Here is an 11,181-nt window from a genome sequence, read left to right as displayed (position 1 = left end):
TAAATCATCTGACAACTTTGACATGTAACTTAACTCTCATTTTCAGCATTAGCGACTGACAGGAAAAGAAAAAGAAAGAGCATGTCCTATGATGCCACTGGGGTATCTTTCAATTGTGCAGATTGTGGGGCTTCAGGTTTTTTTTAATTAGTCTGTGTGAAGTATTTTTCTCTGAACATACATATGCTTGATAGATTTTAACTGTACATTGTTTGGCTCAGAGAAAGTAGATAATTTCTTTTACTGTGGTTCAGAGAACATTGTGTTTGATGTGAGAATTTCAAAAGCTTTTAAAAATATAACACCGCGGCAGTAATTATAGTCAAATGTCAAAGCTTTGATTTTACTCTATTTTATTAATAGTGGAACTGGAGAGTTTAGGTACTTCTTTAGTAGATTATATTTTTTATTGTTCCATTTTACAAATGGGTAAACTGAGTCACTGACAGGCTAATTCACTTACTGAAGATCACACAGCAAATTGGTGGCAGTGCCTGGGAATATAGCTCAGGAAGCTTGATTTCAAGTTATCTGCTGTAATCAGAGATAATAGCTGATTCTCTATTTCTTGTGCAGTCATTTTCACCACTGAGTATCAGAATGGAAGCATTTTCCACCACTTTTTGCATGTAAACGAATGTATCTAAGTACTTAAATGGCCCTCCTCAGCACATTATCTGAGCAGCTACAATGGCTATGCATAGCTGACTACACAAGATGCAAGGCACTGGAGGATCAGCCCCATTGTTTCATTGTGGAATGTAAAGCTGGGTTAGCTCAAATCCTGCCAAATAGTTTTAAAGCATTCACAAATTGCTAATCCTTTCCTACAGCTAGGGGGCCTAACCTGCCAACTCTTACGGTCTCTCATCCAGAAGGGAAGCTGAAGACTGTAGTTATCATAAATATTCACTCCGATGAAGTGAGCTGTAGCTCACGAAAGCTTATGCTCAAATAAATTGGTTAGTCTCTAAGGTGCCACAAGTCCTCCTTTTCTTTTTGCGAATACAGACTAACACGGCTGCTACTCTAAAACCTGTCATAAAGGGAAGGGTAACCATCTTTCTGTATACAGAACTATAAAATCCCTCCTGGCCAGAAGCAAAACCCTTTCACCTGTAAAGGGTTAAGAAGCTAAGATAACCTTGCTGGCACCTGACCAAAATGACCAATGAGGAGACAAGTTTCAAAGCTGGAGGGGCGGGAACAAAGGCTCTCTGTCTGTCTGGGTGATGCTTTTGCTGTGAACAGACAGGAATGCAGCTCAGAACTCCTGTAAAAGGTTAGTAAGTAATCTAGCATTAGATTTATTTTGTTTAATGGCTGGTAAAATAGCTGTGCTGGAGGCAATGTATATTCCTGTTTTTGTGTCTTTTTGTAACTTAAGGTTTTGCCTAGAGGGATTCTCTATGTTTTGAATCTGATTACCCTGTAAGGTATTTACCATCCTGATTTTACAGAGGTGATTCTTTTACTTTTACTTTAATTAAAATTCTTCTTTTAAGAACCTCATAGATCATAGAATATCAGGGTTGGAAGGGACCTCAAGAGATCATCTAGTCCAACCCCCTGCTCAAAGCAGGACCACTCCCCAATTTTTGCCCCAGATCCCTAAATGGCCCCCTCAAGGATTGAACTCACAACCCTGAGTTTAGCAGGCCAATGCTCAAACCACTGAGCTATCCCTCTGCTTCCAGATACATAGATTCATAGATATTTAGGTCAGAAGGGACCATTATGAGGGGACCATCTAGTCTGACCTCCTGCACAACGCAGGCCACGGAATTTCACCCACCTGATTGATTTTTCATTGTTTTTAAGATCCAAAGGTTTGGGTCTGTGTTCACCTATGCAAATTGGTGAGGATTTTTATCAAGCCTTCACCAGGAAAGGGGGTGTAGGGCTTGGGGGATATTTTGGGGGGAAGACGTCTCCAAGTGGGCTCTTTCCCTGTTCTTTGTTTAACACGCCTGGTGGTGGCAGCATAGGGTTCAAGGACAAGGCAAAGTTTGTACCTTGAGGAAGTTTTTAACCTAAGCTGGTAAGAATAAGCTTAGGGGGTCTTTCATGCAGGTCCCCACATCTGTACCCTAGAGTTCAGAGTGGGGAAGGAACTTTGGCAGTAGTACTCCAAAATTCCTTGAGATTGTAGGGCTACTGCTGCCTGTATGCTTCAAGGTACTTGTGGTGCTTCAGTCTTTGGCACAGGCACTGTTCAGAATATGTGAGGGGTCTAACCTTGATTATATGTGGAGATCTAAAGCACCTGGTTCCAACACAGTTCCAATTTGTCCTGTTGACATGACTATAACCCTGCTCAAGCTAAAGCCTTGGACCAGGCTGGCTAGAGAACATAGTTAAATCCACTCCTACACAAGTCCTGGCTACGCTACAAATTAACTTCTGTTGTAATCTGGTCCAATGAATCAGTTGCAACTGAAGTCTAGTTGAAGTCTAATGGCCTGTTTATGGAATTGGCAAGGGAGATTTAAGCCTAACTACATTATTTTATTTTTCATGATTTGTTTCCAGTAGCATCCACAATGTGCTAGGCACTGTCCAGACAAAAAAAGAAGGTAAAAATCAGTCTTGAGGAGTTTACCCTCTTAAAAGGGGGAAGAGAAAAAGGTACAATACATAAGCATAATGGACAAATGGTGATGAGCCATGCTCTAGTATTATATATTTTTAATAAAGATAGACTGTCCCCAAGTATCCCACAGTCTTGCCATAATCAGTTGGTGGGTTTCTTCTAGGTATAGCTGGAAGCTGGTCTTCCGAAGGGACTTGAATCAAAAAGGGTACAGTGGCCTTGTGGACTAGCTAATGGGGGGCATTCCACGTATAGGGAGGACACACTTGTGGAATAAACTAAACCAACAGGACATGAATGGGAGCAAGGGTGGGTAAATTGGGAGGGACAGAATTATGAAGGGCCTTAATTGCTAAGAAATTTGTAAAATATATGGAATGCTGTCAAAATTCAGTTTTAATGGGTAAAAATGTCACATTACAACAGATTTGCAAAATTCTGTATTTTCACTTTAACAAGTTTTTGTTTTGGTTTTTAACAGCAAAACTTGAAACTTCGCACAGTAAAAGCAGATGGTTAGTACTGCTGTGTTTTCATACACCAGCCTTACATTGTGAACAAGGCTCTGACTAGCCTCATCACAAGAAAAAATGTTGGGTGGTCTCACACATTCCTAGTGAACCATGGTCCATACTCAACAACCTGTTGCAATTTACGTGGTTTAGGAGAGGTCCAGAACAACAATAGCGGGGAAATTCTAGACAATCAATCCTATGCATTGTTAAAGCACGTCTAGACATGTCTTTTAGCTGAACTACATCTGGCTCTCCATAGCATCATCCCCCTCACCCTTTAATGGACACTGTAATTCACTGTAAGAAGTTCTGTCCTTCGGTGGGGCTGCTGTACAGATGAAGGGGACCCTGTGCGGAAGGGCTGGGAGCAGTGGAGCTGTGCCAGAACAGCTGCGGGCCTGGGGTCACCCAGCAGCCCCACGTCCTACTCCTTTCGCTGCTGCGGTTCTGAAGGTGCAGTGGGAAGAAGACAGAGCCTCCCACACCCGAGGTAAGGGGGGTGGATCATGGGGGCCCTGGGCTGGGAGCGGGGAGGGGAGGAGTCACATGGAGGGTCACATGAGGAGGTCACATGTCCCTCATGGCCCCCCAGCCTGTACCAGTAAGAAATGGATTCCACTTGCACCACTGACCACAAGGCTCATTAGCCCAGAAAGTAGAAAGGCACAGAAAGATGCGAAGGGGCGGGGGGAGAAAAGAGGGAGAGACTGGCAGGCTCTGGAGAATCAGAGCCAGGAGAGATCTCTCAGTGAGAAGACACCTTCTGTCTCTTCTCATCTTGGCTGAGTGAGCTAAGCAGTGTTTGCTGCAGCCAAGACAGAGCTGCACAAATTTGTAAAGGTGTGGGGAGAAGACTGTAAATAAATTGCACATGGTGTTTGACCAGAAGAAGGTCTCTCTGAGCAGTGTGTGGCTAGAGAAGAGACAGGACCGGGATGACATCCTTTCACAGTCCTAAATTTTCAGAAGTGACCAGTCATTTAGGTGCCCAACTTAAGACACCGCAACAAGGCCTGATTTTTCAGAGGACAGGTGCTGAGCACTTTTTGAAATTCAGTCCCACTAGAGATGTCTAAAGTTGGGCAGCTAAAAATTGAGGCACCCAAAATGACTTGTCACATCTAAAGTTGGGTCTTTCTGTGGTAGGTCTTGGAGACTCTTATTTCAGTACATAATGTTCAGATGAACTCCTAGTAGGACTAGACACACAAAGCTAAACTAAAGCCTTTTCCCAGTTACATTTAAAATGTAGCTAGTACTATCTGAGGCTGACCTGTGGGCACTAAAATCCAGTGGCTCTATAGACTGGCAGGTGCTGGTATCTTACAGGCATCTTTACCTGTCCCCAAAAGGCTCCACTTACTGATCAATCAGATCAAGCCCCCTGGAGCTAGTCTTTTAACCCCCAAAATCAGGGTCCCAGACATCTGGCTTCTTCGGTTTTCATGACAGTGACATTTTCTGCATCTCTACTAGTGCAACCAGGAAATAATATACTTCTACTGGTATCTGCTCCAAGTTACACTCTTATAAGATTTCATTTTGTTACTGAAAATCTCTGCCAAAGTTCTCCCACCTCTGACACCATATGAAAAGTTCACAATCTAGTTTTGCTTGTAATCATTCTATTCACAATCCCATCTCAGTATTTTACCCAATATTTAATAGAATTATACTTTTGACACCTAAAAGGTATCAAAGTATTAAAGATTTGGGTCACAAAACTGGCTTCTGTATTACTGTCTCTCGTAACAGAGTTTCAGGCTCCTGCGTTACTAGCCACAGCAAGAATCTTCAGGCACCTGCATAAAAAAGTTGCAAGGAACGCAGTTTTAAATCAACATCGAAGCATTTTTCAACTTTCTATACAAGATCAACTCCAATTAATTACTTAGCACTGACATCAGAACCAATTCTGGCTCCAAGTGCCATTTCAAGTCTCATTGTCCTCACAGTCACAAGTGAAGGGCATAACACTTTGTTTCACTTGTAAGTGCCAAGAGATGTAGCACTATCACCCATGTTACCAGTGGCACTAATAACATTGCAGACCAAACCACTTTATCTTCATCAAAGGCTATGTATCAACTGAGACACACTGCTGATAACCTGAGTCAGCTCTCAGTAAAAAGAGCTCTTTATTAGGTAGGTCACTACCAGGGTTCATGTCAGCAAACACCTGCAAATCACATTTGGCCAGAAAAAAAAATCCTTGAGAAAAACTTCAACCGAGGACAGGGAAAAACCTGAAAAATGTCTGAAGAGCTACACAACTTTAGAATATGTACAAGAAACTCTAAATATAGAAACTATCATTTGTATAAAAAGCCAGCATTCTGGTTTCTCTTTCCATTGTGTTCTCAGCTTATATCCACAACATGCTGTCACTGCACCTGTTGAGAGTCCATATAAGAAAGACAGCAGGTCAGAACATGTCAAAGAAATCACTGAGCTGCCCAAATACATTGAGGTGATACTGTGTCCCACTTGTCTGCTTAAACAAGTCCTTGGGCTGAAACGTAAGTGTAGATTTATCGTACATTTCCTGTACATTAGCAGAGTGTAACATACTAGTAACCCATCTGTAGTTTCACATCTGACTGGGAGATTAGATCAAGCAAATGAAAACGTGCACTTAGAATGGAATGGTCAATTAGTGAGAAAGTTACTGCTCATCTTCTGAATGGTTCCAGACAGCTAGGCTCCCCAGCCCTTAATATCCAAGACTTTCTTCCTGAGTGTACTGTACCAGGTCAGATCTGCAGTACAATTCTATCCCAAATGCTCTGGGGAAAAGAAGAGCTGTAAAATAGTGACAAGCAGTGAAAACTGATTAGTGGATCTTGAAAATCTCACCCACCACTAGCATGTGTAAATAACACATCTCACTACTGTTCCTTAAATGCCTTGCTCTTGCAAGCAAAACTCATGGATCAGCCAACTTTAGAGCTGATACATAGTCCCCCTTCCATCTATATAGTCAGTACTCAGGGCTGTAGGATGAATCCATTTTGAGCACTTAAACGTCCAGATGCTTTCTTGTAACCTTTACCATTGACAGATTTTAGTAAGTGAAGTCTGCACTTTTGGGAAATCTGCTGTAATGTCATGTTCCTCTTGCAGAAAAATATGTTAAGCTTACATACACCATCTATGCAAATGACAATTAAGTCCCTAGCTGGAGAGAGGGTAGGGGACTGTTTGTTTTTTGCTTTTCTTGCCTACATTCTACACAGCTGAACAATTTTAAAAAGATAAAACAAAAATGGGGTACTCCAGCTGTAGCTACAATGCCCAGCTCCACCTCCAATCCCTAGCTTTTGTAAGTGACTTCTTCTGATAAAACTAGTCTATAAGCAGTGAAATTGCTTACAAAGTTTGACATTCAAATTGTCATAATTAATCATGTGTCAAACAGGCTTTCAGTGCACTCACTAAAATTCTTGGTTCCTAAAAATTAGACGAAAGAGTGCATTAAAAATATAGCACAGAAGGAAATGTTCTATGCAAGAAACCATTCCCCAAAAACTCAAGGGTGGACCCCTGTGTTTAGTGATGGATAGCAATAGATCAAACCATATGAATGTGGCCTGAATCTCAACTTGGTGTTTCTTCTCACAAAGACAATTACTATTATTATTTATTATAGCCCCAAAAGAGATCAGGGCCCATTGTGCTAGGCACTGTGCAAACACATGGAAAAAGACACTCCCTACCCGAAAGGCCTTACAATCAAAGGATACATCTAGAATGCAGCTGGAGATGTCATTTCTAGCTTGGGTGGCTGTATACACTAGCTTTGATTGAGCTAGCGAACTAAAAAGAGCAGTGTAGCTGTTGTGGCACAGGCTAGCTGCCTGAGTACAATCTCATCTAAAACCTTAGGTACATTGACTCACTTGTCAACCCTGCAGATCAAAGCTAGCATGCGTACATCTACCCAAAACTTATACCTCCAACCTGCAACGTAGCCCTACCCTTAGGGTATGTCGATACCACAGCTGGGAGGTGAGATTGCAGCATGGGTAGCCATACCTGAGTTAACTTTGATCAAGCTGTGATCCAAGCTAGCTGGGGTGCACCTACATATGCTACCATCACACCTACTGTCTGCAGTATAGGCACACCCTAAACAGAGAAGACAAATGAAAGGGGGCGGGGGAGGGCACAGAGAGAAGTGACTTGCCCAAGGTCACATAGCAGTTACGTGGCAGAAGCAACAATTGAACCCGAGTCTCGCACGCCCATGTCTAGTGCCCTGTACACTGTACTACATGGCCCCATAAACAGAAAAAAAAGCAGATGTCTCTTCAGAAGAAAAGCAGTGATTCCCCACTAAGTGACAACCACTTGTATTTGCCTAATCCTGCAGGGGATTTGTTTTTGTTTGTGCTTTGAATTTTGTGTGACAGACTCAGACCTCTGAACATTTTCCTAGCTGTCCATAAATAAAGCAATTGCACATGAGTTTCTGATGCTGTCACTTTTTCAGATGATGCCTACTGAAATTTTATGTAGTGTTTTATTAATGATGGCTGCATTTTACAAATTGAAAATTTAAATAAATTCTGCTTCAAATCAGAATGGTTTATCGATGGTCAATCTATGATTGATCTGGCTGTACAGCTGAAATATTTCCATATCTCCTCAAACATTGAGAGGAGGACATGCCACAGCGTGAAGCATCCCTGAACAGCCAGTGAGTGAGAAAAGGGTCAAAGTGAGCCTCAATGCTGGAGCAGCAGTGGCACCTTCCTCTTGAGTTTATTCTCAGCTGAGGGACAGCCACATTTGCTCTTGTATATAAAGAAAGAGGTGAGATGTGAAGACGTATAAGGGGCAGGAAACAAAATGAAGGGGAAGAAGAAATGGCAGAGGGAAAGAAGAAAAACACCTCTTCTAGAGGGGATAGTTCCTGGAATAACAACGAGAATCACCCCTACTGCTGCTAGGCAAGATATAAAATTGCCTTCCTTGGCTGCAGCTCTTTCAATAGAGAGTTCCCCAGACCTCACAGTACTCTTATGACCTTGCTGAGCCCTAGAGATACACACACTCCTTTCTACTGTACCTTAAAACTGAAACAAAGATTCAAATGGGTATCAAGGCATCACTGGTTGCATCTGAAGAATTCAAAACAGCTCTAATAGCACACTGTGATCTAGTGTGCAGACCCCAGACCTATGGCTGGAAGGGAGAGGGTTAAGACCACTTCCTGGCTTGAGCAGCGAGAATGGCCACAGCTGAGAGTACTCTGTGCAGGGATTACCAAGGAACCCAGACATGAGGGAATTGTGGCCATGCTCAGCTGGAGTGAGTTAGTGAATACCACAGGAACTGTCAGAGAAGTTTGCTCTCGGGCATAACATGCACTGATATGCACTGTTCTCAAAGCCAGCTCCTCCCTGTGAACTAGGGGAGCCATTGGGTCAAGGGAGCACTTCTGGATTGTTTAAAATTTGACTCCCCAAAGGATTCCCCCTGCCCCCCAATTCTTTCCATTTAAAGAAACCATAAGTAGGCAGCAGCAACAAGGAAATGTAGGGACCAGCCATATCCCTGCTGCTCCTCCCACTCCTCACCAAGAGCATGACTGGTGCCAGAGGCAGCAGCAGGAGTGAGAGAGAGAAGCTCTATGCCACACCAATAGAGCTATATGAATAACTACAATGGGCAAAGCAGCCATAGACTTCTTCACCCATTATCCCTTGTGGCACCAGGCCTCATAGGCAGTGCATTTTCCCTCCTACTGTGGAACAGCTTCAACAGGAGAGACTGAAGCAGCCCCATATGAGAAGATCCCATACCTCAGTGTTTACGTATCATCCTGAGAGGTGGGAGACACCTGTTCAAATATTGTCTCCCCCTTTGCCTGAGGGGGGAATTGAACCTGGGTCTCCCATATCCTGGGGGAGTGCATTTACCACTGGGCTAAAAGTTAGACAAGAGGTATCCCCATCATCCCCAGTTTTGTGTAGAACAAGGCAGGTGCCTAATTCATCCTTTCAACAAACAACTTAGGCACCTAAGCTGCCTGACTCCAGGAGAGGGTTTCCCAGTTGTGGATCACTAACTGAGGGCTTGTACACACTAGTGCTTACTTCAGTATAATTTAAACCACCCCCTGGGTGACGTAAGTTACACCGACCTAAGTGCCAGTGTGGACAGAGCTATATCAGCAGGAGAAGCTCCCCCACCAACATAGCTACCGCCGCTTGGGGAGGTGGAGTACTAGCAGCACAACAGCAGCCAGCTACACCAGTGCAGCTGCGCTGCTGTAGCGATTCTAGTGTAGGCTAGCCCTGAATTAGGTGCCTATATCCAGGGTGGAGGCAGGCATCTATCTTCAGAAACAGGGAGGAGCTTAGGACACACACCTCTCCGGCATCTTCCGGTGGCTAGCTTAGGTGGCTCCTTGCCCAGCGGGTTGGCTTTTGGGGATCGCATTCTTAGGTGCCTCTCTCTTCCCATTTGTTGTACAGGGAGCCTAACTGGGGCTTTGTGGATGGCAGAGTTGTTCCTGTGATGTTCCAGGCACCTACGAATTAGAGGTTGTGACACTCAGAACCACAACATATAAGTCCCTTTGTGGATTCAGGCTCAAGAGCCTGATTTTCAGAGATGGGGAGCACCTGTAGGATTTGTGGATACTCAGCATTTCTAAAAATCAGGTCCCAAGTAGGCTTGTTTAGAAGAGAGGACTTCTAATTTTAGATAAGCATGATCTCAAATGTGCAAAGTCTGGAGGGTAAAGTAACAAAAGGCCTGTGTGTGAGGGAAGGGATAAAATGCTGCCAGAAAGAGATGGTGAGGACACCAGGTGACGGGGTTGGTTGGCTGAGATAATTGTGGTATTTGTAACTTATTTCCAAGTAAGTTATTGATTTCCATCCCCAAATCTCCCACTCCACTAACTTGAGAGGTTGAGGAGGAAGAAAAATAATAAAAGGACATAACCCTCAGCATCACCCTTGAATTTCAAGGGGAGGAATTAAAATGTTCTCTTTATTTCAGATTTCTATAGCACCCATTGCCATAGCATAACAATGCTAAAGGATCTTAGCAATATCTAAGAGAAAGAAGAAAACAAATCATGAAATGAATAAATATGATATATTCTTGCCTGACACCCTCTATCACGTGTCCTATGGCTAAATCTGCTACACATTAGAGTGTGCTGCAGACAGACCTGTTAAAAGTTGATGAGAGGTGCAGTGAAGGACGGGCAAATAATGTATTTAAGAATGCGCCCCCCCCCTTCTCTTTTCCAGCTATTCACAGCTCAGCTGGCCAATGTCAAAGACTGAAATAGCTCATGTACTCACACATCAAGAGGGCTGAAAATTAATGAGAGGTTGGAGGAGGTTACGCTGGTGGGCTCCTTTTTTTTTTCCCCCGTTCCTGGAGGCACTGCAATACCAGATCGATGCATGGGGTGGACAGAGCAAGCTCCTATTCCATCTCCCTGTTTCAAAAATCAATTTAATATACTGTCCTCAAATAAAGGACATATCAGATAGTAAACCAATAAGAACGGATATTAGCAGATGATTTTCTGATAGGAGGAGATATGTATTCTAGGTCTTCAAAGTTCAGAGAAGTCTTATTAATATTAATAGGCTTGTTCATGGAAGGTCCTATCATAAACATCATCCTTAATGTAAGTATCACAATTTGGGAAAGAGATCTGAATCATTCCTTCCTCCGCACCCTCACCCCTCCTGCCCCAAACTGGTAACTGGTAAAGAAGGAGCACATAAAAAAGGTTTAATTTAAAAAAAAAATAATAATTATGCCCATTTTGCATTTTAAGTCACAGCTGTTTAAGGAAAGTGCTGCTGAAAGGAAAGTCTGACTGATGATGAAGGAATCCTGATGAGGAAACTAAGTTGAAATAGATAATATTAATAGGTTTAGGGCCAGATCCTTAGTCTGGCTGTGATATGATCGATACAACTGGGGGTAGACAAAGAGTAGGTGTAAAGGAATGTTTTGGAGCTCCCAATCCTGGGACAGCTGGGTGCCATCCCAGCCACTGGCAAAATCTTAAGACTGCTCTAAATTATACCTACC

At 43.1% G+C, this 11,181-nt stretch overlaps 1 non-coding gene across 1 annotated transcript; it reads right to left on the bottom strand.

Annotated features, from left to right (window-relative positions):
- Positions 1 to 10,493: 10,493 nt before the first annotated feature.
- Positions 10,494 to 10,684, bottom strand: LOC140912159 (U2 spliceosomal RNA). The gene has a single exon (XR_012159237.1). It is a non-coding gene; the product is annotated as a U2 spliceosomal RNA (small nuclear RNA).
- Between the last annotated feature and the right edge of the window lie 497 nt (positions 10,685 to 11,181).

The sequence above is a fragment of the Lepidochelys kempii genome, chromosome 5 (assembly GCF_965140285.1).
Source record: "Lepidochelys kempii isolate rLepKem1 chromosome 5, rLepKem1.hap1, whole genome shotgun sequence".
Classification (NCBI taxonomy): Eukaryota; Metazoa; Chordata; order Testudines; family Cheloniidae; genus Lepidochelys; species Lepidochelys kempii.
This window is presented reverse-complemented; position numbering and strand designations above follow the sequence as displayed.